Here is a 24,160-nt window from a genome sequence, read left to right as displayed (position 1 = left end):
TGTGTGTGTGGCGTTGCGTGTGTGTGTGGCGTTGCGTGTGTGTGTGGCGTTGCGTGTGTGTGTGGCGTTGCGTGTGTGAGTGGCGTTGCGTGTGTGAGTGGCGTTGCGTGTGTGAGTGGCGTTGCGTGTGTGAGTGGCGTTGCGTGTGTGAGTGGCGTTGCGTGTGTGAGTGGCGTTGCGTGGCTGAGTGGCGTTGCGTGGCTGAGTGGCGTTGCGTGGCTGAGTGGCGTTGCGTGGCTGAGTGGCGTTGCGTGGGTGAGTGGCGTTGCGTGGGTGAGTGGCGTTGCGTGGGTGAGTGGCGTTGCGTGGGTGAGTGGCGTTGCGTGGTTGAGTGGCGTTGCGTGTGTGAGTGGCGTTGCATGTGTGAGTGGCGTTGCATGTGTGAGTGGCGTTGCGTGTGTGAGTGGCGTTGCATGTGTGAGTGGCGTTGCATGTGTGTGTGGCGTTGCGTGTGTGTGGCGTTGCGTGTGTGGCGTTGCGTGTGTGTGTGGCGTTGCGTGTGTGTGTGGCGTTGCGTGTGTGTGTGGCGTTGCGTGTGTGTGTGGCGTTGCGTGTGTGAGTGGCGTTGCGTGTGTGAGTGGCGTTGCGTGTGTGAGTGGCGTTGCGTGTGTGAGTGGCGTTGCGTGTGTGAGTGGCGTTGCGTGGCTGAGTGGCGTTGCGTGGGTGAGTGGCGTTGCGTGGGTGAGTGGCGTTGCGTGGGTGAGTGGCGTTGCGTGGTTGAGTGGCGTTGCGTGTGTGAGTGGCGTTGCGTGGTTGAGTGGCGTTGCATGTGTGAGTGGCGTTGCATGTGTGAGTGGCGTTGCATGTGTGAGTGGCGTTGCATGTGTGTGTGGCGTTGCATGTGTGTGTGGCGTTGCGTGTGTGTGTGGCGTTGCGTGTGTGTGTGGCGTTGCGTGTGTGTGTTGCGTGTGTGTGTGGCGTTGCGTGTGTGAGTGGCGTTGCGTGTGTGAGTGGCGTTGCGTGTGTGAGTGGCGTTGCGTGGGTGAGTGGCGTTGCGTGGGTGAGTGGCGTTGCGTGGGTGAGTGGCGTTGCGTGGGTGAGTGGCGTTGCGTGGGTGAGTGAATGGTTAGCTGTTGCTTATGCGACGTATAGCACTTAATACTAAAGTAGGCAGACCTTCTTAGCCTTTGTGAGAATAATAGCAAAATAAAAATAAAAACCAGATCAAGTCAAGGACGCAAACGGCACCATGCTATTGTTTATTTACTCAGATGATTTGCATAAAAATGTAACTTGTGAGCACGTTTCTCTAACTCTCCAATAATCCCATTACAACACTTTGTACAAATGAGATTGGGACTCATCCTTCCGAAGTCGAGAAAAATGTGCAACGCTGTGTTGTAGTTAATTTTTTTAATTAACAAAATGCAAATAATGTGGAGAGATTTCAAGTGATTCAGGAATGGGCGCCCTTGTAAAGAGAAAGTACGGCCGGCCTGGGCAGTGATAGGGGAGGAGGGAGGAGAAATGCGAGTCACGGCAGCAGCAGCCTTTGATGTGCCTGCCGGCCGGCCGTGAATAATTAGGGGGTGAGAAATGCGCTCGGAGGGCTGCCTTTGATGTGGTAATGCGAGGCAGGCAGGCAGGCGGCTGGTGGCATTGTGCACGCGCTTTTTAGGGCTTGCGCAAGCGCAATGACCTAAAAAGCACATGCACTTGAAGGAATCGCCAGTGGAATCGCCAGTGGTGGATAAACACTGGATAAGCCCCTATAGAGCTTCGCCAGCTATGCGCTGAAGCGCATCAGCAGGCGAGCCCTAAAAATGTGAAAGTTCCTACCTGTCTGACACAGCCGCATCTATCTGACCTCGACTGAAACACTCCACCTTCTGAAGAAACAAACGTAAACTTTCCTATGGAAACCAATGGAAAAGTGTGGGAAAATATATAATAACTATGGGCCTGACATAGATTTCGATGGACGGGTTACTCTGTCACAGTGGTGATGGATATCCTATCTGCCGAAATATAAATCCCATAATATCCTATAGGATTTATATTTTGGCGGATGGGACATCCATCACCGTTGAGACAGGGTAACATTTTAACAATTGGCTCTGCATTATAGTACAATTATTTTTATAAAAATCAACCTTAAGTATGTTTATTTTAAAATACTTTATGTCTTGATAAACATGATGTGTGTGTTTCACTGTGTTTTGTAAAATATACAAAATCATATAAAATACAAAGATATTAGTTTTTGATTTAAACTTACATTACTTAATATTTAGCTGTATACTCATTTTAAAGTTTGAAATGTTTTATTATTAAGACTTGTAATTTTTAAAATTATATATATTTGCATTAATATTTTGAAATATATTTTTTAATGCAATTTAAAATACTTCCAACTCTGAACCGCTTAGTCTGTAACATTCCACTTTTTAAATACAATTTTAAATAAATGTCTATTAAATTGGTAGTAATATTTAAAAATAAATACAAGCAGAGTAATAATTGAGTATTCTTTATATTTATATAAAGATCACAAATTCATAGATAAGTACTTATTTGTTGCAAAAATGAAAATACTCCCCACCCTGCCCCCTAAACCCATAGTGTTCCTGGATCAGATGTACAACCAGGGTATTTAGCGAAGCGCAATTTACGAGTCGCTAAATGTCATGTACAACAGTGTTCGAGACACTGTTTGCGATTCCCAATGGGGTCGCAAATTGCATGCCTCATCAGTATTCATGAGGTACTCGCAATTTGCAACCCCATCTGAAATTGGTGACCCCCCAATATATGGTGGCTTGCTGCGTTCAGCAGACCTCCATGTCTGGGACTGCTTTTCAATCAAGCAGGATTTAAAAAAAAAAAAAAGTATCCTTTTTTCCTTAGAGGAAAACGGGATGCATTAAAAAAAAATGAAATGTTTTCGTTTCATTTCTTAAGGGCAGGTAGTGGTCCCTGGGACCACTGTCTGCCCCCAAAAAATACTTTGCCCTGCATTTGCAAAGGGGAAGGGATCCCCTAGGGGACCCCCCTTCCCATTTGCAAGTGCATTACCACCCTATTGAAGAGGGCGGTAAAGAGCGAGTGTTTTTGCGACCGCAATTGCGGTCACAAAACATTCTTACATAGGGTAGCAAGTCGCAATTCGGAAAGGATGCCCTTGGAACGCACCTTCGTACTTGGGAGTCACAAATCCTATTTAACGAGTCGCAAATAAAGTGCGACTCGCTATATAGCGTTTGTACATGGCCCTATCAGTTTTTGCATGCGAAAAAGGGTTGTTAACCCGTTTGCGGATGCAAAAATGGGTCGTACACTTGGCCCCCTGTCTTTAGAAAACAAGCAATTGCAATGCAATAGGTCTCGAAATTACGCGAGTTTGAGCTATTGGCATTGTAAATAATGCCTTTTATTCATGTTTTGGTTTTTAAAACTTAAATAAAAGGCATTGTCATTTACAATCCAATAGCTGAAACTTGCTTGAATGCGAGACCTATTTATTGCATTGCAAATCTATTGTAAATCATTGTGGCCCGTTTATTCTCAAGCACATTTCTGTCAAGGAATTTTCTTTGAGTATATTACTTACCAACTGTAGCAGTTCTTTGAATTTAAAATACCACATAATTAAAATAAATAAAAGTACTCCCAGTATTTCTGAAATCTGGTTGGGCGGCCAGAGCTATGGGTGGTTTGAAGTCTGCTGCCTAGGCTTAGGGAAGAGATGCGTGGTGTCTTGCATGTCACATAATCCATCATCAGCTGCATAATATGCAGATTTTAACATAAAATAGTTTCCTGCTCAAACGGTTCAAAAGTTATTAAAAACAAAGCAACAAGTGTTGCTGCACAGTGGAAGATCTTTTGCAAAGGTTGACTGGTTATAATTCTGTAACTTACGGCTGTGTTTGGATGTTAAAGTGGTACTAATGAGATGCAACTAATGCCCAGACAGTGTTAACAAGTTTAGAAATGTCGAAATAATGAAGTGATACTTTCCAAAAATGTGCTACATAATTTGCCTTTGCTTGCCACATAATTTATCCAACCCTGCTGCATAATTTGGGCCTCCCCTGCTGCATAATTCCAGTGACCCTGTCTAAGGCCACTGAAAATAGCTGCCTTACGGTCTGCATAAACAAATGACCCCAAAAGGGGCTTGTACGTTAGCGGCTTTGGGCTTGAGATGGGTCTCAAAATCTGGCAACACTGAGCACGGTATACTACCAGCATGAAGCGTGGTATGCTAACAGCATGAAGCGTGGTATGCTACCAGCATGAAAAGCGGTATGCTACCAGCATGAAGCGCCGTATGCTACCAGCATGCAATGCAGTAGGTTATCAGCATGAATCGCAGTAGGTTATCAGCGTGAATCGCAGTAGGTTATCAGCGTGCAACGCAGTATGTTACCAGCGTGCAACGCGGTATGTTACCAGCGTGCAAAGTGGTGTGCTAACAGCATGCAACACAGTATGTTTAACCAGCATGAATCGCAGTATGTTTAACCAGCATAAACCGCTGTATGTTACCAGCATGCAACACATGTCATCATCCGGCAATAGGCATTGTCAGAAATGTATCATTCACAGTGGCCCCACCCCTTTCCGTAGATATTGACTTTGGTATAGAAACCACTCCCACCATTACAGAGATCTCAAAATACAGCAGATTTTCCATCACCAGTGTGGGGTAGGAGACAAATCTACTGTTACGGCTGATTTGGATTGGGAGGAGGGAATCTCCACCAAATCTCTAATGAATGTCCAAAATACTTTTTGTCAGTGTGTGGACGTATCAGGCCATTGATAAACTCAGAACCAATCCAGTAGGCGCAGTGAAAATTCTTCTTGCAAAGTGTGCATGTACAATGGTAAAACTCATGGGGCGGAGCAGAGTCATAGGCCCTAATTTATTAGATTTTTTTTGCTTTGTTTCCATGAGCATATCTGTTTTGCCTCCAGTTCTACAAAACTTCTTAAGCCAATTTCACACGTTGACCAAGCGTGACTAGTGGGGCTCGTCTCTGCGCTATCTCTATTGGTCTTGAAAAATCACTCAGATCCAGTCCTGTTTGCCAGACGCCCTGTATCTGACGAGGCTAGATTTCTGTGTGCAGCCTAACAAAGACCTACATTCGTGGAAGAATTCACTACAAAGCTCTTGGACCACTGGGCAGTCCAGAGTGCCTCTCATTCTGCACTTTCAAGGCCAAGATATACTGCCCGGACTCAAACACGTAGAGATGTATGGAAGACCTTCTCGCACCTATGCTTAGTTATTATGCAGTCCTATGCACCTTCGGACTGCCATATGGAACATAAAAGCAGAGTAGGCCAGTTGGTTAAGACACTCAACCACTATGATCCGCAGTCCAGCTTTTTATATCCCATTCAACAGACCCATGGTCGGTGGCACAGCTTTAAGTGGATGAAGAAAGTGTGTGTGTGGTCCCTGAAAGGAGCGTGAGCTATATAATTAAGGGCGTGGCTTAAACATATAGTGCCACTCTACCAACGTATTTGCACAGAATCACAACTGCAACTGGCACACGTGACCATTGCTCTATGCGGTTTGTAGAGAGGCCAAAGATCGGATGGCTACTTATTCTGAACACATTTTTGCCCACCAGGCACTGCCTTCCACAACTCAATTGTGCCCTGTTATACAAACCTGGATACAACTGAATTTAAATTATGCACTAGACTAGAGTGATATGCAGCCTGAAAAAATAAGTAATACAACATCCTAGAAAAAAACAATCCCTCATAGGGAATGCAAGATTAAGTAAATCTTGTGAAATATAAGCAGCAACGACAAGTATTAAAGATTTTTACACCCATTAATCAGAAATAGGCCTGTGTTTTGCATGAAAAATTAAGGACATGAATACAGGGCCCGAAAGGGACCCATTTCAATGTCCATTTTAAATGACTACCGGCGGTGTGACCCAGAGGGACCCAGCACACTTAAAGCCCTGGTTGCGATGCATTCCTCTCCTGCTTTCAAAGGCAAGCAGCCTGACATCACAAGTCGGCCTTTAACATTTTAAAATCACTGCAAGTAAGCAACCGAATACGCCCACTCACCCTGCCAGACAGTTCCTGTATTTCTCCCTCTGACACCACGTGATCAGTTTTGGCAGGCTGCACACACAAAGACCACATTTCATTCTGCCGACGCCCACTGCTTCACTTCATTTCAAGCTTTGACACGGGTCAAGACTGTCTTCCCGCATGGTCGGACTGGGAGGAAAAATTTACACCCTGGCTCTAAAGTCAAAGTAGACTTACATAATTGGCACTTGTATATCAGGCCAGTTTTGAACTTGTAAAGGTACACTGTATGGGAGAATGCATGCAAAGCTTTTTTTTCAAATTTCTTTATTAAAAATGTAAAATGTAAATTGATACTTGTATAGCGCACTACTCACCCGCAAGGGTCTCAAGGCGCTTGTACGAATACCGCTGTGGAACCCATCCTGGCTTTCCCTATGAGGTGTCCACTCCTGGGCACCCCCATGGTGGAGGCCAGGCATCCTTAGCGTTGTGGGGGCCGTTGTGGAGATTAAGCAAGCTATTGCCCAGAGTTGCAGAGTGGGACTCCATGATTGGAATAGGCACCGAGGCGAGAATTATCAGGTCCGTGGAATTTTTTAGCCCAAGACCCGCCGAGGCGAGGAATTGAACCCTGGTCCCGGGCTAGACCTCTGCATCAGGGTCTGCCGCTCTAATCATTGAGCCACACTTTATTACCTTTTAAAGTTTCCATACCGTATACAATGAGCAATCTTGACAATCCCGACAGTGCACTATGCGGTGATAAAATGTAAAAAGTAAACAGATTTACCAGGCAACCTTTCCAGTGAACATCTCCCCCCGCACCTTCTATGTAGATATGAATTCCTATCTTGCGGGTAGTTCCCATCCCAGGATTTAGTGATATGCATCTGTTTCCTGTGTGCGAACCATGGCATCTGCCCCCCCCTTTTGTACATCAGTTCCATCGCATTATTGAGTTAGATACCGCCCCCTTTTGTTTCTTACGCATTACTGGAGACAGTTGGTGCGTTGGTGGCTCCGCCATGTCTCTCTTTGGGAGGATTTACACGTCTATTACATTCAGGTGATTATAACTGCCTGTGACGTTATTACTTTCGCACATACCTTGCTGACGGATTTCTGTCACTAACGAAACTACCTGTATTTTACTTGCAGACATTTACTGCTCCTTTTTATGGCTGCTCCAACCTTGAGGCGTTCCTCTTGACCCGTCCAGTAATAAATTATTCTTTTGAAGGAGTCGGACTTCCATATCAAGGGTAACACTGTTATTTTGACATGCCCCTCAGACCTTTCTCATCGCAGTGGACAGGTTCTGCTTTACGTGCATACATTACATTCCTGCACGACTCTTAATGTTGCTGCATTTTTAAACTGTCAAGGCTTTTTTGACATTTCCACAGCCCCTTTGTTTTTAATGACAAAGATTGACCGTTTTGTCTGATTTTTAATTAAAGTCATCACAACACCCATCTCTGATGCAACTGAATAGTAGTTGTGAAGACCCAAACAGTCTCATTGTCAGAACTCATGCACAATTGCTAGCCACTTATGTATCTTCTTCGATGGCATTATGGCATAGGAGGTTTGTGGCATGTTTAGAGTGTAGAAAAGCTAGCATGGATGCATTAGACATGGTTTATAATGCATTTCAATGCTCATATCACTGTGAAGTATTCCTTTGGCAGTAAAAAACAAGCGTGTATCTGCCTTGTATAGTTGCAGCGCGCAGTGAAACTAAAAGCTGAATCAAGCGCGCAGTGGGAGCGTGTGAGCACACGGTGGGAGCGTGTGAGGCAGAGAGGAGATGCCATGGATGTGCACATTGCCTGTCTGTGTGCGCACATGGTTTGCCTCCCTTAGCGCACCAAACCGACAACAATAATCTCGCCAAGGCAAAGCAGCCCATGCGCTGCTTTCACTAGGCGAGACCTAAAAAAGAAGTTTAATATATATTAAATTGATAGTCTTAATACTCTGGAAGTATATTTTTAAAATACTATAATTTAACTTATACAACATTATCAAAATCATATATAAAACATCGATTTTCTAATCAATCTAAAAATGCTCCCTAGCCAGGGCTTCTAACCCTCTAGCTTCTAACCCCCTAACTCCTTAAACAAATAATGGGAAAAAAATATTTTTAATTTTTTGTGATATCGTTTTAAAAACATATTATCAAAGTAATAGTAGATTTTTTTTATTACAAAATCATTAAATGTTGGTCCTGACATCTTGGTGGACGGGTTACTCCGGCACAACGGTGACGGACATCTTATCTGCCGAAATATCACCGTTGTGATGGAGTAACCAGTCCCCCAAGATCTCAATCAGGCCCTTAGTTTTTTTTTTACCTCAAATATTATTTTACTATCAGTCATGTAGTTAGCTGCCAAGGATGTATTTTTATAATTCCGCAAAATAGCCAGAGAAAAACAAAAAAATACATCCCTGCATTTTGGATTCAGGGTAAATTTGTTTACCTGTAAATATCATTGACAATTCAAAATTAATAATTATTTTGACAGCACTTTCATTCATGTTTTTTTCTCTTACAGTTGTAAAAAATTAATGGTAAGTAACTGACTGCTTGTTCGATAGTATTGCATATATTATTGGCATTGGATTATTTATGCTTCTATGAATAGTGTATATTTGGTTGAATGAAGGTGGAGTTAATTTAAAAGTTCCATCCATCATCCAAATTGCACTATTTTCAAGGGTATGTAAATGATGTATGTGCAAAAAGTACTGATTATTTGTTTCAGTCAGTAGCTCAGGGATGACAATATCAAAAACCTGTTCGATTGAGGGAACAACATTACTTGCCTGTTTTTTTCTACTGATTAAACGTTTTGAATTTGAAATTGCGGGCATATCTCCAGAAACATGAATAGGGATTTTGTTTCAAACACCATAAAATGATGGACAGAGAGCTGACATTTTTCAGACACTCACCCCCAGTCACAGATCTAGGTTGAATCCATCAGCATTCTTCTGCTCACTAAGCTACCCCATTTTGGACCCAGCCATATGCAAATTAGTCGTGACCCTGCTTCTCATGGGAACAGTCCAGCCCGAACTGTCAGGCCAGGTCCTCTCTGGACCGGAAATAAGCATTCTGGGACTGGTTTCAGTATATCTCCCCTCATCAGCCAGGCTAGCTTGAATCCAGTCGCACAGTGAGCAAGAGACCCACGTCTGCACATACCCTGGCCACTTAGGTCAAACAAAGCAAACATGGTAAGATTATGGACGGAGTGCTGAAACCAGGCCATGGGGGATCAGGGTCAAGACTGATTTTCATATGGTTGGGTCCAATCTGGGGTGACGTGGCAATCAAAATAACAGTGGATTAAACCCGGATCTGTGACTCAGGGTGAGTGTTGGAAGCACTCAGCAAGGAAGGCCCCAGGAAGAATCTAGTAATCATATGTACAATATTTTTGTGACTCGGTAATCAGTTGCAAACTAGTCGCAAACTGGTTGCCTGTCGTTAAACACTTGTTTTTTATGTATGAAAATCATTCACAGGTGTCAGTTTAGTGATGCGAATGATTTACCAACACCAAATAGCGATTCACGTTTAAGAAATCATTAAAATAATTAATAGCTAATCGCTTTTTCTATGTACATCGCATACGCAAATAGCAGTTAGTCGCAAAAACACCATTTTGCACATGCAAATAACCATTAGCTCAAACCAGGGGGTAACTGTGTGCAAACTATAAAAGCTGTCTCAGAATGCATCTGCGGTTTCCAAAATGTCTGCTCTGTATGTGACGGCACGAAGAATGCATATTCTGGCAGGGTTGCAGAGAAGGAGGAGAAGAAAGGATCTTCAGACTGAGGATTACATTATTTGAACAAACTGAGGAAGAGATATATATAAATTACAGGCTAAATAGCGCTGTTAGCCTGGAGCTCATATTGGGTTTAAAGTCACAGCTTGAGAGACATACCTTGTGCAGCAAGTCTATCTCCACCCATGTGCAGGTGTTAAGTAGTTTGCATCTCGCACCCTCTGGTAGCTACCAAGGTTTTTTTCAAGCATTTCTAGATGCAATGTTAATGTGCACTCAGACCGATATATTTCCCCAGAAATGTACAGGAATTACGCAACACCAAAATAGAATTTTATTGTATTGCCAATGTTCATCATGGTATTAGATGTGTAGATGGTACACATGTGTCTATATGACTGATAGAGCGCGCGAGGCCACCCGACCAATAGTTTTCGCCGTTTCCGGCTTCAGGGCCCATATACTTTTCAAAATCACCATATACATCGATCAGGTGACTTCACGAGCTCTATCAAGTTGGTGTGTGTGTTCCCTGCTACCAAATTTCGGTGCACCCGACTTACCATCCACCGATGCGGGTGCCTAATGACCACAATGAATCAGGGGCCTAGCTGTAAAAGGAAAGGCAGCAAAATACAAACCCAAACAATATCATTCAAAATACTGTTTAAATGACCACGGACAACTGGAAGTTTTAAAATGTTTATCTAAAGTTCAATATTTTCTTGCATGAGGTACAGTAGAATAAGGCAATCAATAACCAAGATAACGTAAATCACATAGGCAGAAAGAAATAATGACAGAGTAATCATCAAAGTACTAATAAATTGTAACAAGAAAATACTATGTAAAGTCAGTATTATCTAGACAGTGATAGACTAAGTGTGTGTGACTATAGAAGAACTTATAATGAATAACACGTTTCACTTAAGGTGAAAGGGCCTTTGAACAACCTAGGCAACGAAGTTCTAGACCATATCAGGAAATGACACACTGCTATGCAAAATATGATTTCTAACAAATGAGAAGACATAGAAATAACTTTGCAAAATTATAAATGACTGTTCAATAGTTGCGGAAAGGCATGGAAAATATCACATATGCAATGTTGATCTTTATTTAAGCAAAAGTTAGAAATTCAGAAGGTGCAAGAATTTCAAGAGGTTCAGAGTGATATTTACCTAGAAAAGTGTGGAAACCAAACCCTGGCCACGGGTCAGTTAAGGACAGGAAACCCTCAAGGAAGGATACCCCTCAAAGGACAGCAGGTGCAGAATGGACACCCAGGACAGGACAGGATACCCTCGGAATAGGAATCAGGACAGGACCCTCAGGACAGGACAGCAAACCCTCAGGACAGGACCCTCTTCAGGACAGGACCGGAACCCACAGTTCGGAAGCAAACGCCTGCGCTCCACCCGCTCTGCAGTTATCGATCAAGACCCCGATTGGGTCAGCGAACTCCCAGCTAAGTGCCTTGCCAGCACTTTAAGGTTCAGTAAAACCTTAGTCTATGGTCAAATTCGGACAGAGTGCTCCGCAGCGCTCTGTATCTTCAGTCACCTATTGAGTGCGTTGGGTCAGTGACAGGTCAGCTAAACCAGACAAGTCGGACGGTTCACTAGGTGAACCCAGGGTAGATATACAGTTTGGGGACAGTGTACCACCCCCCAATGTTGCAAAGTGTCAGAATCCCTCAATTTCGATTGGTCCTAAGGTAGGGTTTGGGTAACACACCAATCACAATACACGATTTGAAGCCTTCATTAACATATTTGGGTACCGCCTAACGGGTTTGGGGTTCCCATGAGCTAACAGTAGCGCAACATTACAATGTATCATATAAGGAGCCACATTCGCTGTTCTCGCAGGGCAGAGGTGACTTTCTCAGGAGCATCTCGCCCATCACTGCCAGCTGGCTATGTTCCATCAGCCAAGGTCCCTCGTGCTGCCGAATGTCGCACAGGCGCAGAAGGGACCTCCAATATGGCTCTCCTCTCACTCAGACCCCCATTTCCCGCGGTACATGAAAAGTAAGCGAAAACAAATTAATACATAATAATGTCATTATGAAAACACATCACAGGGTTTGTACTTTTAACTCATCATCAAGAAATAAACTTATGCAATTAAATGTTAGCTACATTTAGACGAGACACAAGAGCAGTGGCACGAGCAGTACCACATGATAAGCACAGCTATGAATTACGCATGCGCATAACTTTCCCTCCACTTCTGCAGACGCGTCAGGACACGTGAGTGTGGCTGACGCATGCGCAGTAACTAAAATACAAGCGACGGCCATTTTAAAAGGACATGGATTAATTTCATTAGAAATACACATAGGCAAGCGTCTTAAACTTTACTCAAACTTAATATAAACGTTAGTAAAACATACACGGGTTACCTTATTACACATAAATGAGGTTCTTGATTTCGGCAAGCCGCAAAATATGCGAAGCTTTGCTTCATCAATCCCCTCTTTGATGATATTTACTATCATCACAAATTATAATGGAACCAGATGCCAACTTTCTTTCACACTTTATAAAGTTCTATTTCTTCCAGCAACCGTTCTAACTTTTCTCTTTCAGTTTTAGCAGGGTGAGAAGTCTTCACCTTTTTGTATATCTGATCATTCACTTCCTCTAATTCAATCTCATCCACACTTCGTTTCACTTCTCTTGCATTTATCTCGTGCTTTTTGGTGCGCTTGCGGTATTTACAGCATAAGAAAATGGAAAGTATAATAAGACCTATAATACCAATTGGCATCAGAATTTTGAATAATAAGCTTTTACCTATGCTAGCAAGCCAATGACCTACATTTGAGAGACCATCTACCAGTCTCTTCCAGGCACTATCAACCTCGAGTGGTTTGAGTTCCTTTGCCAAATTAGTAATGTTTTTCACATATCTTTTGATCTGCACACTTTTGTCCGGAATATAAGTGCAACAATGTTGCGCCTTCAACATCCGGCAGACTCCGCCCTCTTTCGCTAATAAGGTGTCAAGAGCAAGTCGATTTTGTAAAACCATTGATCTGATCGCAACCATTTCGGTATTGACCAGCAGAAATCCATGAGCTGTTTCAGTAGACAGCACATCTACTATAGTAGACAATTTGCAAATTCTGTGAGTGTTCAGAACCACTCCCACTCCAGGTATCAGTGCACTGAAAATACTACCCATAATTTCACCTATACTTTCTCTTTTACTACGCACTAAGCCATTAGTATCTTCATTGCTTCCAGCTTTTCCATTCACATGGTATATTTTCGGGAAAACAATGCCAAAGTAGCAGCTCCCATACCAGTGATCCGGCAATTTGAAATAAGCCTTGTCCCCACAAATATAATAAATTCCAGGAAACACAGGCTCTGACCCATTTTTGAAACCCCAACCTCCAATTACCTTGTAATTATGTTCGCATTCACTGGAACCAATGAAAACATTATTATAATAGCTAGTCTTCTCGCGGTGAAGACATAGCTTGCCTTTCTTTTCAAAATCCAGCAACAGAGCAGGACCCGCTCCACCAGATGAGGTGCCTTCCATGTTTTCTGCCCACTTTGGCTTTTTCTGACTTTCGTCATTAGCCTTCTTCTGAATTTTAATTCTCCTTTTCTCTGCCATGTTCAGGAACATCTTTTCCTGCTCACGCAAAGAACAAGTCAAGTTATCTCTGTGTGCGTCTGCTATGTCAATGTTCCCTATAGTCAGAAAGTAGTCTCCCATATATCTTATGGTGTCAGTTTTGGTATGTACAGGATTCAAGTTCCCACGTATAGGAAGTTCAGAAAAGATCACGTCATTGTTAGAGTAATAATACTGCAACGGTCCCCTTTTGTAAAATAAACTAGCTAAAATGCTACAGGAAATTCCATATGTTAATGGCAGATGATGGTATGTCACGCCTTCAGCCACAGAAGTAGGTAGCTTCATGCAGACATAGCAATCTTCAATTTCCATAGTCTCTACATAGTGTATTAACAAGTTTGCGAAAACATTCAAATGTGTCCTGTTTTTCATTCCATGATAATGTAGTCCTTTCTCATCTGATGCTTCTAAGTCTCGTTTAGTTTGTCTCAATGCTCTCTCATGTCTTTCTACACTCTGTGTTGTCAGCTCCTCATTGTCAGTATTTACAACTTCAGTAGGGACAATGTTAGTATCTTTACTTACAGCAAAGGGAATGAAAATTGTTAATCCTATCCAGATAACTATCAGCACTACTACACTACATATACACACCTTGCAACACGTCTTAAAACGGCTGCAACTAGGACTACCATTCACTGTTGAATCAGACATTTTAGCTCAGTAGGAGTGTTCTCACCCCTCTTTTTTACTTTTTACACAACTAGCTTACTTTGTGCAAATTCACGGTGGCTCGTCTTCCTCTTCAGCTGAGTACTCTGGGACAGGTTCTCCGTCGCTCACGTCAGTTATATCAAGATCTTCAAGTTCTTCTAAAACCAGTGTCCATTCAGGAGATTTGTACTTTTTGTTTTGTCTTTTTATTCGCTCACTTCTTCTTTTGGAAGAGTCTTCTTCTTGTTCTGCTATTCGAGCACTTCTTCTTGCTTCTGCACGTTTTTCTTCCACTGTCTTTATCCTTAGTCTCAGTCTTTTTACAAACCTAGGCTCAAGGTTGTTTCTTTTCTTTAGTCTCTTAGTCGGTATTTGGACTTCACTTTCTTTTCTTATTCTCTTATTCTCTTTATCTTGTGGTAATTCTTCTCCACTTTCTTCTCCTACTTCCCTTATCTGACTAGTTCCAGGGCTAGCATCAAATTCTTCTGCCTGGTTGCTAATCTGGCCTTGTTCAGGAATATTTTGTTTTTGGCTTTCAATTGTCTCTGTTTCTGTTTCTGTTTCCTGAACCCGTTTTTCTAACCCTATCTGATCCTGTTCAAGCACTTCGATCTCTTGATTTTCTTCTGCTCGAACTATTACTCTATGTCTAGTCTGTCCCTTATCCACATCAGGAGTTAGTGGAGGAGTATCGAACACTTGCTCTGTATCCTGCACTTGTTCAGTATCAGGTACTTGTTCAGTCTTGTTCACTTGATCTGTATCAATCACGTGCTCTGTCCCTGTCTGACCTTCTCCTTCCTCAGTTTTGATTTTAATCTCAAGTGGCTGAGGTTCTTCGCCTGTGCCTTGCTTTTCCTGACTAGTCCACTCTCTACCTTCACTAAGTCGTTCTCTTGTTCTGATAGGATCTTCGGTCAGATCAATCATCGGTATCCATTCTTCTGGCCATATGCTTGGCAGCTCGTCTTCAGCTACTCCTGGCTCAGTTTCCTGGACCTCTTCAGCAGGCTGGTTTCTTGGCAGTTCGCAGTCAACTACTCCTGGGCCAACGTCTGCTGTTCCTGCAACCTGACTGGTGCTGGGCTGCTCGTTGTCAGTTGCTACTGGTCTGGCTCCTTCAGGGTCCTCTGCTGGTTGCCCTGGTTCTTCAAATCCTTTGTCTGGCAATACCTTCTGGGTGTGTCCGGCGTGGATCCACTGGGGAACACCTGCGACTTTTACTGCAGTGGTTGTCACCAGGATTACTTGGCGTTTCTTTCCCCACCTTGGTGCCAGACAGCTTGATCGAGTGTGCTTCTTTATTTTGACCCAGTCTCCTGGAACCAAGTTGTGGAGAGGAGTCGTTGGATTAAGGATGCCGTCGTCTCCAATCTGGCGAGAGATAGAACGCACTTGGTCACCCAATCTTCTGCAGTATTCAAGCACCAAATCATCAGTAATGCTCAACAATTTGCTTCCTGGCACCCATGCTTGTCTCATCACTCTTCCCATAATGATTTCATGGGGACTTAGGCCTGTCTTGCGGTCTGGAACACTTCTCAGTCCCATCAGGACCAGGGGCAGGGCCTTCACCCAGTTCATGCCAGTAGCATCTGTCAGCTTTGCTAGTCTGTTTTTGATAGTTCCATTTACTTGTTCCACTATTCCAGAAGCCTCTGGGTGGTATGCACAATGGAGTTTCTGCCTTATTCCAAAGGCCTTACAGAGTTCAGCCAGTATGTCATTCTGGAAATGTCCACCCTTATCTGATTCAATAATGCATGGTATTCCGAACCTAGGTATCAGTTCTTTTAGTAAACACTTCGCTACTGTCAGTGCGTCACTTTTGGGAGTAGGGTAAGCTTCTACCCATTTCGAAAATACGCACACAATGACAAGGACATATCGCTTTCCTTCACAAGGGGGCATGGTGATGAAATCAATCTGTATTTTTATAAAGGGACCCCCTGACCTCCCAATCTTGCTCAGTTCAACCATTGTCCTCTTGCCTGGGTTCATCTGTTGACATGACAGGCACCTCTGGCAGAGGGACTCTGCTACCTTCCTGAATTTCTTGCTGTACCAAGTCTGTTGAAATACCAGAATCATGGCATCCCTACCAATGTGTGATCCTTCATGTATTAATCTTGCCATTGTGCCAAGCAAGTGTCGGGGTAACACAGGCATACCAGTTGGACCTATGATGACGCCATCCACACGTCTCGGTCTACATCCATCCTCCTTCCATTTCTCTCTTTCTTGCCAAGGAGCCGACTCCTGCCACTCTCTCACCTCATCCCATGTAGGCACTTCCTCAAACACCTGAAGCTGGCAGCTGGTTCCTGGCCCCCCTCGTTTTGGATTTACAATATACCGATCTTTGGCACACCATTGGGCCACTCGATCAGCATAATCGTTTCCCAGTGATACTCTGTCCATGCTCCTTTGATGAGCAGCACATTTTACCACTGCCAGTTCTTTGGGCAACTGGATGGCCTCTAAAAGGTCATGAACAACCTTTGCATTCCGAATGGGAGTACCTGAGGAAGTCATGAATTCCCTCTGCAGCCATAACTGGCCAAAGTCATGCACAACGCCATAACAGTACTGACTGTCAGTATACACTGTTATGCGTAAGTCCTTCCCAATTTTGCAAGCCATTATCATGGCTATCAATTCGGCTACTTGTGCAGACTTGATGTTATATAGGTAACCTGCTTGTTCAATTTTTGTGAAAGACACTACTGCATAAGCAGCACTCAAGCCTCCTAATTCATGTCTTAGACAGGAACCATCCACAAATAGTTCTTTATCATGCACAGGCAATGGTACTTCTTTTATATCAGGGCGTGGCTTGGTACTGAACTCTGTCAGATCAATACAATCATGTTCATCATCATCCCCACCTTCCATTTCCAAGGGGTCGGGGAGTAAGGTGGCAGGGTTCAGAATACCGCACCTAACAATGCTTACATTTGCTGCACCCACAAGAATCCTCTCGTATTTAGTCAGCCGACTAGGGGTGAGATACTGTGTTTTAGTTCTGGTCAATAGAATTACCACTCCATGTGAAACATACACAGTCACAGGATGTCCCATGACAATGGACTCACTCTGTTCCAAACTTGCACAGGTAGCAGCTACTGCTTTCAGACAGCCTGGTAACCCAGCGGCTACTGGGTCCAATGTGGCAGAGAAATAAGCCACAGGCCTTCTGGTCGTGCCATGTTCTTGAGTCAGGACTGACAATGCGCAATTATCGCGAGTGTCACAGAAAAGGGCAAACTCTTTGGAATAATCTGGCATTCCCAATGCAGGGGCTGTACACAGACAGTTTTTCAATCTTGTGAAAGCCATTAGACTTTCATCGTCCCACTGTACAACATCTGGCATTCCTCTCGTGGTCATTTTTATCAAGGGCCTGGCTAAGGCTGCAAATCCCAGAATCCACTGCCTGCAGTACCCTAATACACCCAGGAACATTCTGACTTCTTTTTGAGTACGGGGCAACTGCATTTTTTGAATTATTCTCACTCTTTCTGAAGTGACTTTTCTGACACCCTTTTCTATCTGGTGTCCTAGATATTTCACTGATTTTGCACAGAACTGTAGTTTGTCAGGGGCCACTTTATGCCCTTTCTCACACAGGTGGTTTAGGAGGGCAATGGTGTCAACCACACAGTCCCGGTGACTTTTAGACGCCAATAGAAGGTCGTCTATGTACTGCACTAACACAGAGTTCCCAGGCAAGGTCAAAGTCTCTAGGCATTTTTTCAAGATCTGATTAAAGATAGAGGGACTCTCTGTATACCCTTGAGGGACCCTGTTCCAACAATACACGTGACCCTCGAAAGCAAATGAGAAAAGAAATTTGCTGTCGGGGTGCAGGGGTATCGAAAAGAATGCATGACACAAATCAATCACAGTGAACCACTCAACATCCCAAGGAATCTGGTACAGAATTACTGCAGGGTTCGGGACAATAGGGCAGCAAGGAACTACAATTTTGTTAACTTTTCTCAGGTCCTGCACTACCCTATACTTGCCACTAGGCTTTTTGATGCCCATAATCGGTGAGTTGCATGGGCTGCTCATCACTTCCTGTATGATGTTTCCTTCCAATAATTTTTGTATTTCCAGAGTGACACCTGCTTTCACCTCAGCATTCATTCGGTAGGGCCTAGTGTTAGGATACACTGCATTGTCTTTGATGGCTATTTGTATGGGGTCCACATCTTTCATCAACCCCACATCCTTTCCAGTGAAATCCCACACCTCTGGCTTTACGGCTTCCTGTAGTTCTTGGGGCAAGTCCTGCAGGGTCAATCTTTTAATTTCTGAGTCAGGTCTAAGCAACAATAATTTATAAATGCCGTCTTCATCTGGGGTCTGTATTTCAACACCCTTTGGTGTGCAAAAGATGGTACAGTTCATTTTGCACAGCAAATCACGACCCAGTAGATTCACTGGACTGGTGTCACAGACGACAAATCTATGCATCTGTTTAAAATTTCCAATTGAAATCTCCATTGGTTCGGTAACAGGAGTACTAATCAATTGATTAGATACACCTACTACTTGGATATTTTCTCCCGAGAGGGGTAGGTTTGGAACGTCCACTGTTCTTACAGTAGAACGGGTAGCGCCAGTGTCCAACAGGAAGGTGACATCATTTCCGTCAACCTTTCCTTCAATATATGGTCCAGACTGGTCTACCGGCAAGGAAGCGCCAAGTACGCACTCCTCGTCCTCCCCTCTCAGGCCCCGTCAGTCCTGATCATTACAAAGGAAGGTATCATTCAGCAGATACTGCGAAGTTGCTGTATTTCTGTTCTCCCCGCTTTCCCAAACCTCTATCTCTTCGTTCTCTGCCTGTCTTCCCCTGTATACCTGCTTGGGTGCTCGAGGCACCTGAACTGTTTTTACCTGGGGTTGAGTCTTTCTTGGTCTTTCTTTCTGCGTCTGTGGAATTAAATCAGGAGTTTTCTCATTAACATCGACTAATTGGGGACACTCGTTTCGCCAGTGTCCAATTTCGCCGCACTGATGGCAGGGAAATTTTTTCATAGCCTCTTCCCTGCTAAATTTGGGCCGGGGCTTTCCTCCACCCCCTCCCCCAGGACTTTTGTTCTCAGCATTTTTAACCATGTTACTCAATTGTTTTTCCTGTTGTTCTGCGAGCTTCACCTGAGCCCACATAACCTTCTCCTTAAGGGCCTTTTTCTTTTCTGCCATCTCGTCCTCGCAGTACTTAGCGTACCGCAAGACCTCATCCATTTTCTTAGTATGCCAACAGATTTTATTGTCTTTTATCCACTGACAAATTTCAGGTCTTAAACCATTTACAAACCTGTAAATAAAGTGCGTCATATCCTTCAGGTCGATGTTGTCAATACCACTGTATGTTTTAAATACCTGCAATAACCTCTCATAGAAAGAGTGCACTGTCTCGTCCCTTTCCTGTGTTGTTCTATCTATTTTTGTCCAATCAGTTTCCTTAGCGGGCACCTTTTCTTTCAAATGCTGAATTACCTGCTCATATTTTCGCATGACATCCTTTGATGGCTCTCCAGTTTCCTTGTTTCTGGGGTACTCTTCACTGGGCCAATCTATGGCTATTTTACACTGGGTCCATAAATCTACTGGAACCACAATGTCGAAAAACCCATCCAGGTCTTTCCACAGACATTTCTGTACCTTCACGAACCTCTCCACTTGCCGGTACCAGTCAACTGGTTTCTCTCGTAATTTTGGAAAATCGTTCGTGAAGGACACAATATCCTGCCTAGACCAGGGGACATGCACATATTTCCCTCCTGGAACTTCGCGCATGGGGCATAACTGCTCAGGTTTGTCTACTTCTCTTAAAGCAAACTCGGGAGTCACTTGTCGGGAGCGAACCTCTTCCCTCTTTTTCGCCCACCTGCTTCTCCATTTTTCCACATCTCCCCATTTCTGCAGTACCCCCATTAATTCTTTAATCTGCAACTTCTTCCCTGCCACATTCAGGTGTTCTATATCTTTGTCTGAGAAGTCTGCTCTGTACGGTTTCTGTAAGGGCTTGGATTTTGAGATATCTACCCCCATACTAACTGCTGTTTCGGTCAGTTTTTCATGGAGCACTCTGGTGTTCCTTGTAAAGCTTTTACATATGAACGACAATTCTTCCTCAGAGTAGGTATTCAATCGATCCAACCCCACATTTCCTGCCATTAATTCTTCTATTTCGACCCTCAGCTTGTAGAGATCTAAAGGCTTTGTTTGCGGAGTCTGCTTCTCTAATTCACGACTCCAACTCTCAATTTCATCCGGAGTTATCAGAGAGACATTCCTAGTACCTGTTGCTGTCTCTAATTTAATTTCTTTTGTATTAAAAGGGTTATACCTCTGCTGTATTCCCTTTCCAGTCTGTTTGTTTGGCAATTCTAAGAATGCAACTTCAGACTCACACTCACTGGACTGATCATCTATGATGATTGGTTCCTGTCTCGGGGTTGCTATGACTGGGGTCATGACTGGAGTAATCGGATTTCCCTGACCATTTCCGTATAACGGGACCACCGGTCCAATAGTTACTGGAATAGTCAATGCCTCAGGACTGGTATTTATCTGAGAAATTTTCTGAATTATTTCTGTTCTTTGTCTAGCTAGAGCCTCTTGCTCCTTTTCCACTAGTACCCTTCTTAGAGTTGTGTCATGTAATATCTGTGGGGTCAATGGAGGAGTAAAACTCGGGGCAGTAGGATGCGTTTCACTTGGTCCTCCCCCATAATTTGGTTTCGGGAATAAAGTTCCAGTATTAAAGGACCTGCGCTCTTCCCTATATGGAGGTTGAACAAAAGGCAGTCCTGAATTCGAGGGTTTCTCTTCGCTTTCATACAAGGGTCTGGGAAAAAAGGTTTTCGTACATGAATATTTTTCTTCCTGACTTGCGGGCACTTTGGGATATATGTCCCTTGTTTCCGTCAGTTCGGGTTTTTCAGGATAGGGCAATACTTGACCAACCCCTCCCAGTCCCAGGGACCTGTCTTCTTCCTTTAGGAAGTGGCGTCGGGGAACATCTCCTACACTGGAAGGTCGGGTTCCCTCATTGTAAGGTGGCGGACTTCTGGTACAGATGTCATCTATTAGTTCATCATCTGAATCCCCAGGGGCCCCCCAATGCTTACATTTTTCAGTACTTTTCTCACCCGCTCCAACGTTATGACATGCCGGCATCATGGGAAACAGACCCTCAACAATCATGCTCTGCCTCCACTGTTTCATCCTTTTATCTCTGGATTCCTGTTTCTGCCTGGGGTACCACTTGGTCAAACCCTTGTCCATTCGGGGTCTTTCTCTTTCAAAAGCCTCAATCTCCCATTCCTCTAATGCCTCATACTGCGTTAGTCTTGGTCTGGGATGCAGTTCATTCATTCGGGTTCTTAAATTAAATAAGATCCTACCATTGAAAGTACCATCTAACGGAAAAGCCAATACTCCGTCATCTTTTGTGTACTTCACCCAATTCTCCAGCCACACACAGGTATTGTACCCTCGGTCAAACATCATGAATGAGGCAGGAGTATTAGGTGCTGGGACAAGAACACCTTCCCTAGATTTAATCGGTTTGTCCGTTTTAAAATAATTTTTCACCTTACTTATAAGGGACATTTTTCTCTTGGCTCCGTACATAATATCGTATCTGTTAGCCTTCCACTGATCCCTTTCAAACCCTAGATGCCTTGGATCAGGTCGCGTCTCTGTAGTCCGCGAGTGCCACATACGACTTCTGCGCTAACTTTGTTTACAAACTACCTCCAATCAGAATACGCTTCAGAAAATTCGTGCAACCAATGGGTGCGCGACACAAAATAAGCTCCGCCAATGGGTGCGCGGCCCCTTCGTGAGACAGTTCCCACGCTCTGGCGCTCACCCCTCCTTTACAATTTTCAGCTCCGCTACCCGCCCGCTGCTTCCACCAATCCCAGCGCGGCACAGAGTGACGTCAGTGGTGCTTCGCGACTGACTCCCTCCCTTCACAAGGTAACGGAAACTTTCTTTCTTTTAAAGTGCTCAGTGCTTGGTTATTTTACAACAAATACACATTCGCCACAGTGCTCAAGTGTCTAGACAGAGAAAGATTTCTTTTACTGCAAGTAAACTACTTCCATTTACTTTTCACTCGCTGCGGGCAGATCTCTTCCGCCTACCCTTCACTCTAGCATCGGTGAACCTGTTATTCCCCTAAACTCATCCACTTCTTTCCGGGATATATTCCGAGTTTTAAGGTTTCTCAGCGGACCCCTCTGCTTTCACGCTAGCTCCGAGGAACCTGCTACTCTTCCGATGTGACCCTTACTAGGTTACGCCACTATGGGAATTTTGCCAATGAACCCCGTTACTGTCATTTATTCACACATGTATTCAGAAAACCCTAGTTAGTGCTTCCCGGTTATCCTAACCTGCACCTAACTTTCCTCGAACCTGTGACCTCAGGACAATGGATTCTATTCACCACTTGCCCTTTCAATTCCCCGGGGAGTTCGGACAACAAGAAACAAGACGGTTGACAATTGCATGGATTAGTACATATAACAATATAAGAACAAGAATAATGGCAATACAGTAATTCATAAATTTCAGCAGCGTATTCACAAGAGAGTGATCAGTTCCCTCAGAACAGCCGCTCTTTTAGCAGCATTAATATAATAGCAGCTTCCGACTTAACTAGTCTAACTGGTCCTACCTAACCTTTAGCTAGTCCCTAACCATCCTCTGATCTACCAGAAAACTGATAGAGCGCGCGAGGCCACCCGACCAATAGTTTTCGCCGTTTCCGGCTTCAGGGCCCATATACTTTTCAAAATCACCATATACATCGATCAGGTGACTTCACGAGCTCTATCAAGTTGGTGTGTGTGTTCCCTGCTACCAAATTTCGGTGCACCCGACTTACCATCCACCGATGCGGGTGCCTAATGACCACAATGAATCAGGGGCCTAGCTGTAAAAGGAAAGGCAGCAAAATACAAACCCAAACAATATCATTCAAAATACTGTTTAAATGACCACGGACAACTGGAAGTTTTAAAATGTTTATCTAAAGTTCAATATTTTCTTGCATGAGGTACAGTAGAATAAGGCAATCAATAACCAAGATAACGTAAATCACATAGGCAGAAAGAAATAATGACAGAGTAATCATCAAAGTACTAATAAATTGTAACAAGAAAATACTATGTAAAGTCAGTATTATCTAGACAGTGATAGACTAAGTGTGTGTGACTATAGAAGAACTTATAATGAATAACACGTTTCACTTAAGGTGAAAGGGCCTTTGAACAACCTAGGCAACGAAGTTCTAGACCATATCAGGAAATGACACACTGCTATGCAAAATATGATTTCTAACAAATGAGAAGACATAGAAATAACTTTGCAAAATTATAAATGACTGTTCAATAGTTGCGGAAAGGCATGGAAAATATCACATATGCAATGTTGATCTTTATTTAAGCAAAAGTTAGAAATTCAGAAGGTGCAAGAATTTCAAGAGGTTCAGAGTGATATTTACCTAGAAAAGTGTGGAAACCAAACCCTGGCCACGGGTCAGTTAAGGACAGGAAACCCTCAAGGAAGGATACCCCTCAAAGGACAGCAGGTGCAGAATGGACACCCAGGACAGGACAGGATACCCTCGGAATAGGAATCAGGACAGGACCCTCAGGACAGGACAGCAAACCCTCAGGACAGGACCCTCTTCAGGACAGGACCGGAACCCACAGTTCGGAAGCAAACGCCTGCGCTCCACCCGCTCTGCAGTTATCGATCAAGACCCCGATTGGGTCAGCGAACTCCCAGCTAAGTGCCTTGCCAGCACTTTAAGGTTCAGTAAAACCTTAGTCTATGGTCAAATTCGGACAGAGTGCTCCGCAGCGCTCTGTATCTTCAGTCACCTATTGAGTGCGTTGGGTCAGTGACAGGTCAGCTAAACCAGACAAGTCGGACGGTTCACTAGGTGAACCCAGGGTAGATATACAGTTTGGGGACAG

Source organism: Lissotriton helveticus, chromosome 8 (genome assembly GCF_964261635.1).
Source record: "Lissotriton helveticus chromosome 8, aLisHel1.1, whole genome shotgun sequence".
NCBI lineage: Eukaryota > Metazoa > Chordata > Amphibia > Caudata > Salamandridae > Lissotriton > Lissotriton helveticus.
The sequence above is the reverse complement of the archived record's forward strand: the minus strand, read 5'-3'. Positions refer to the sequence as shown.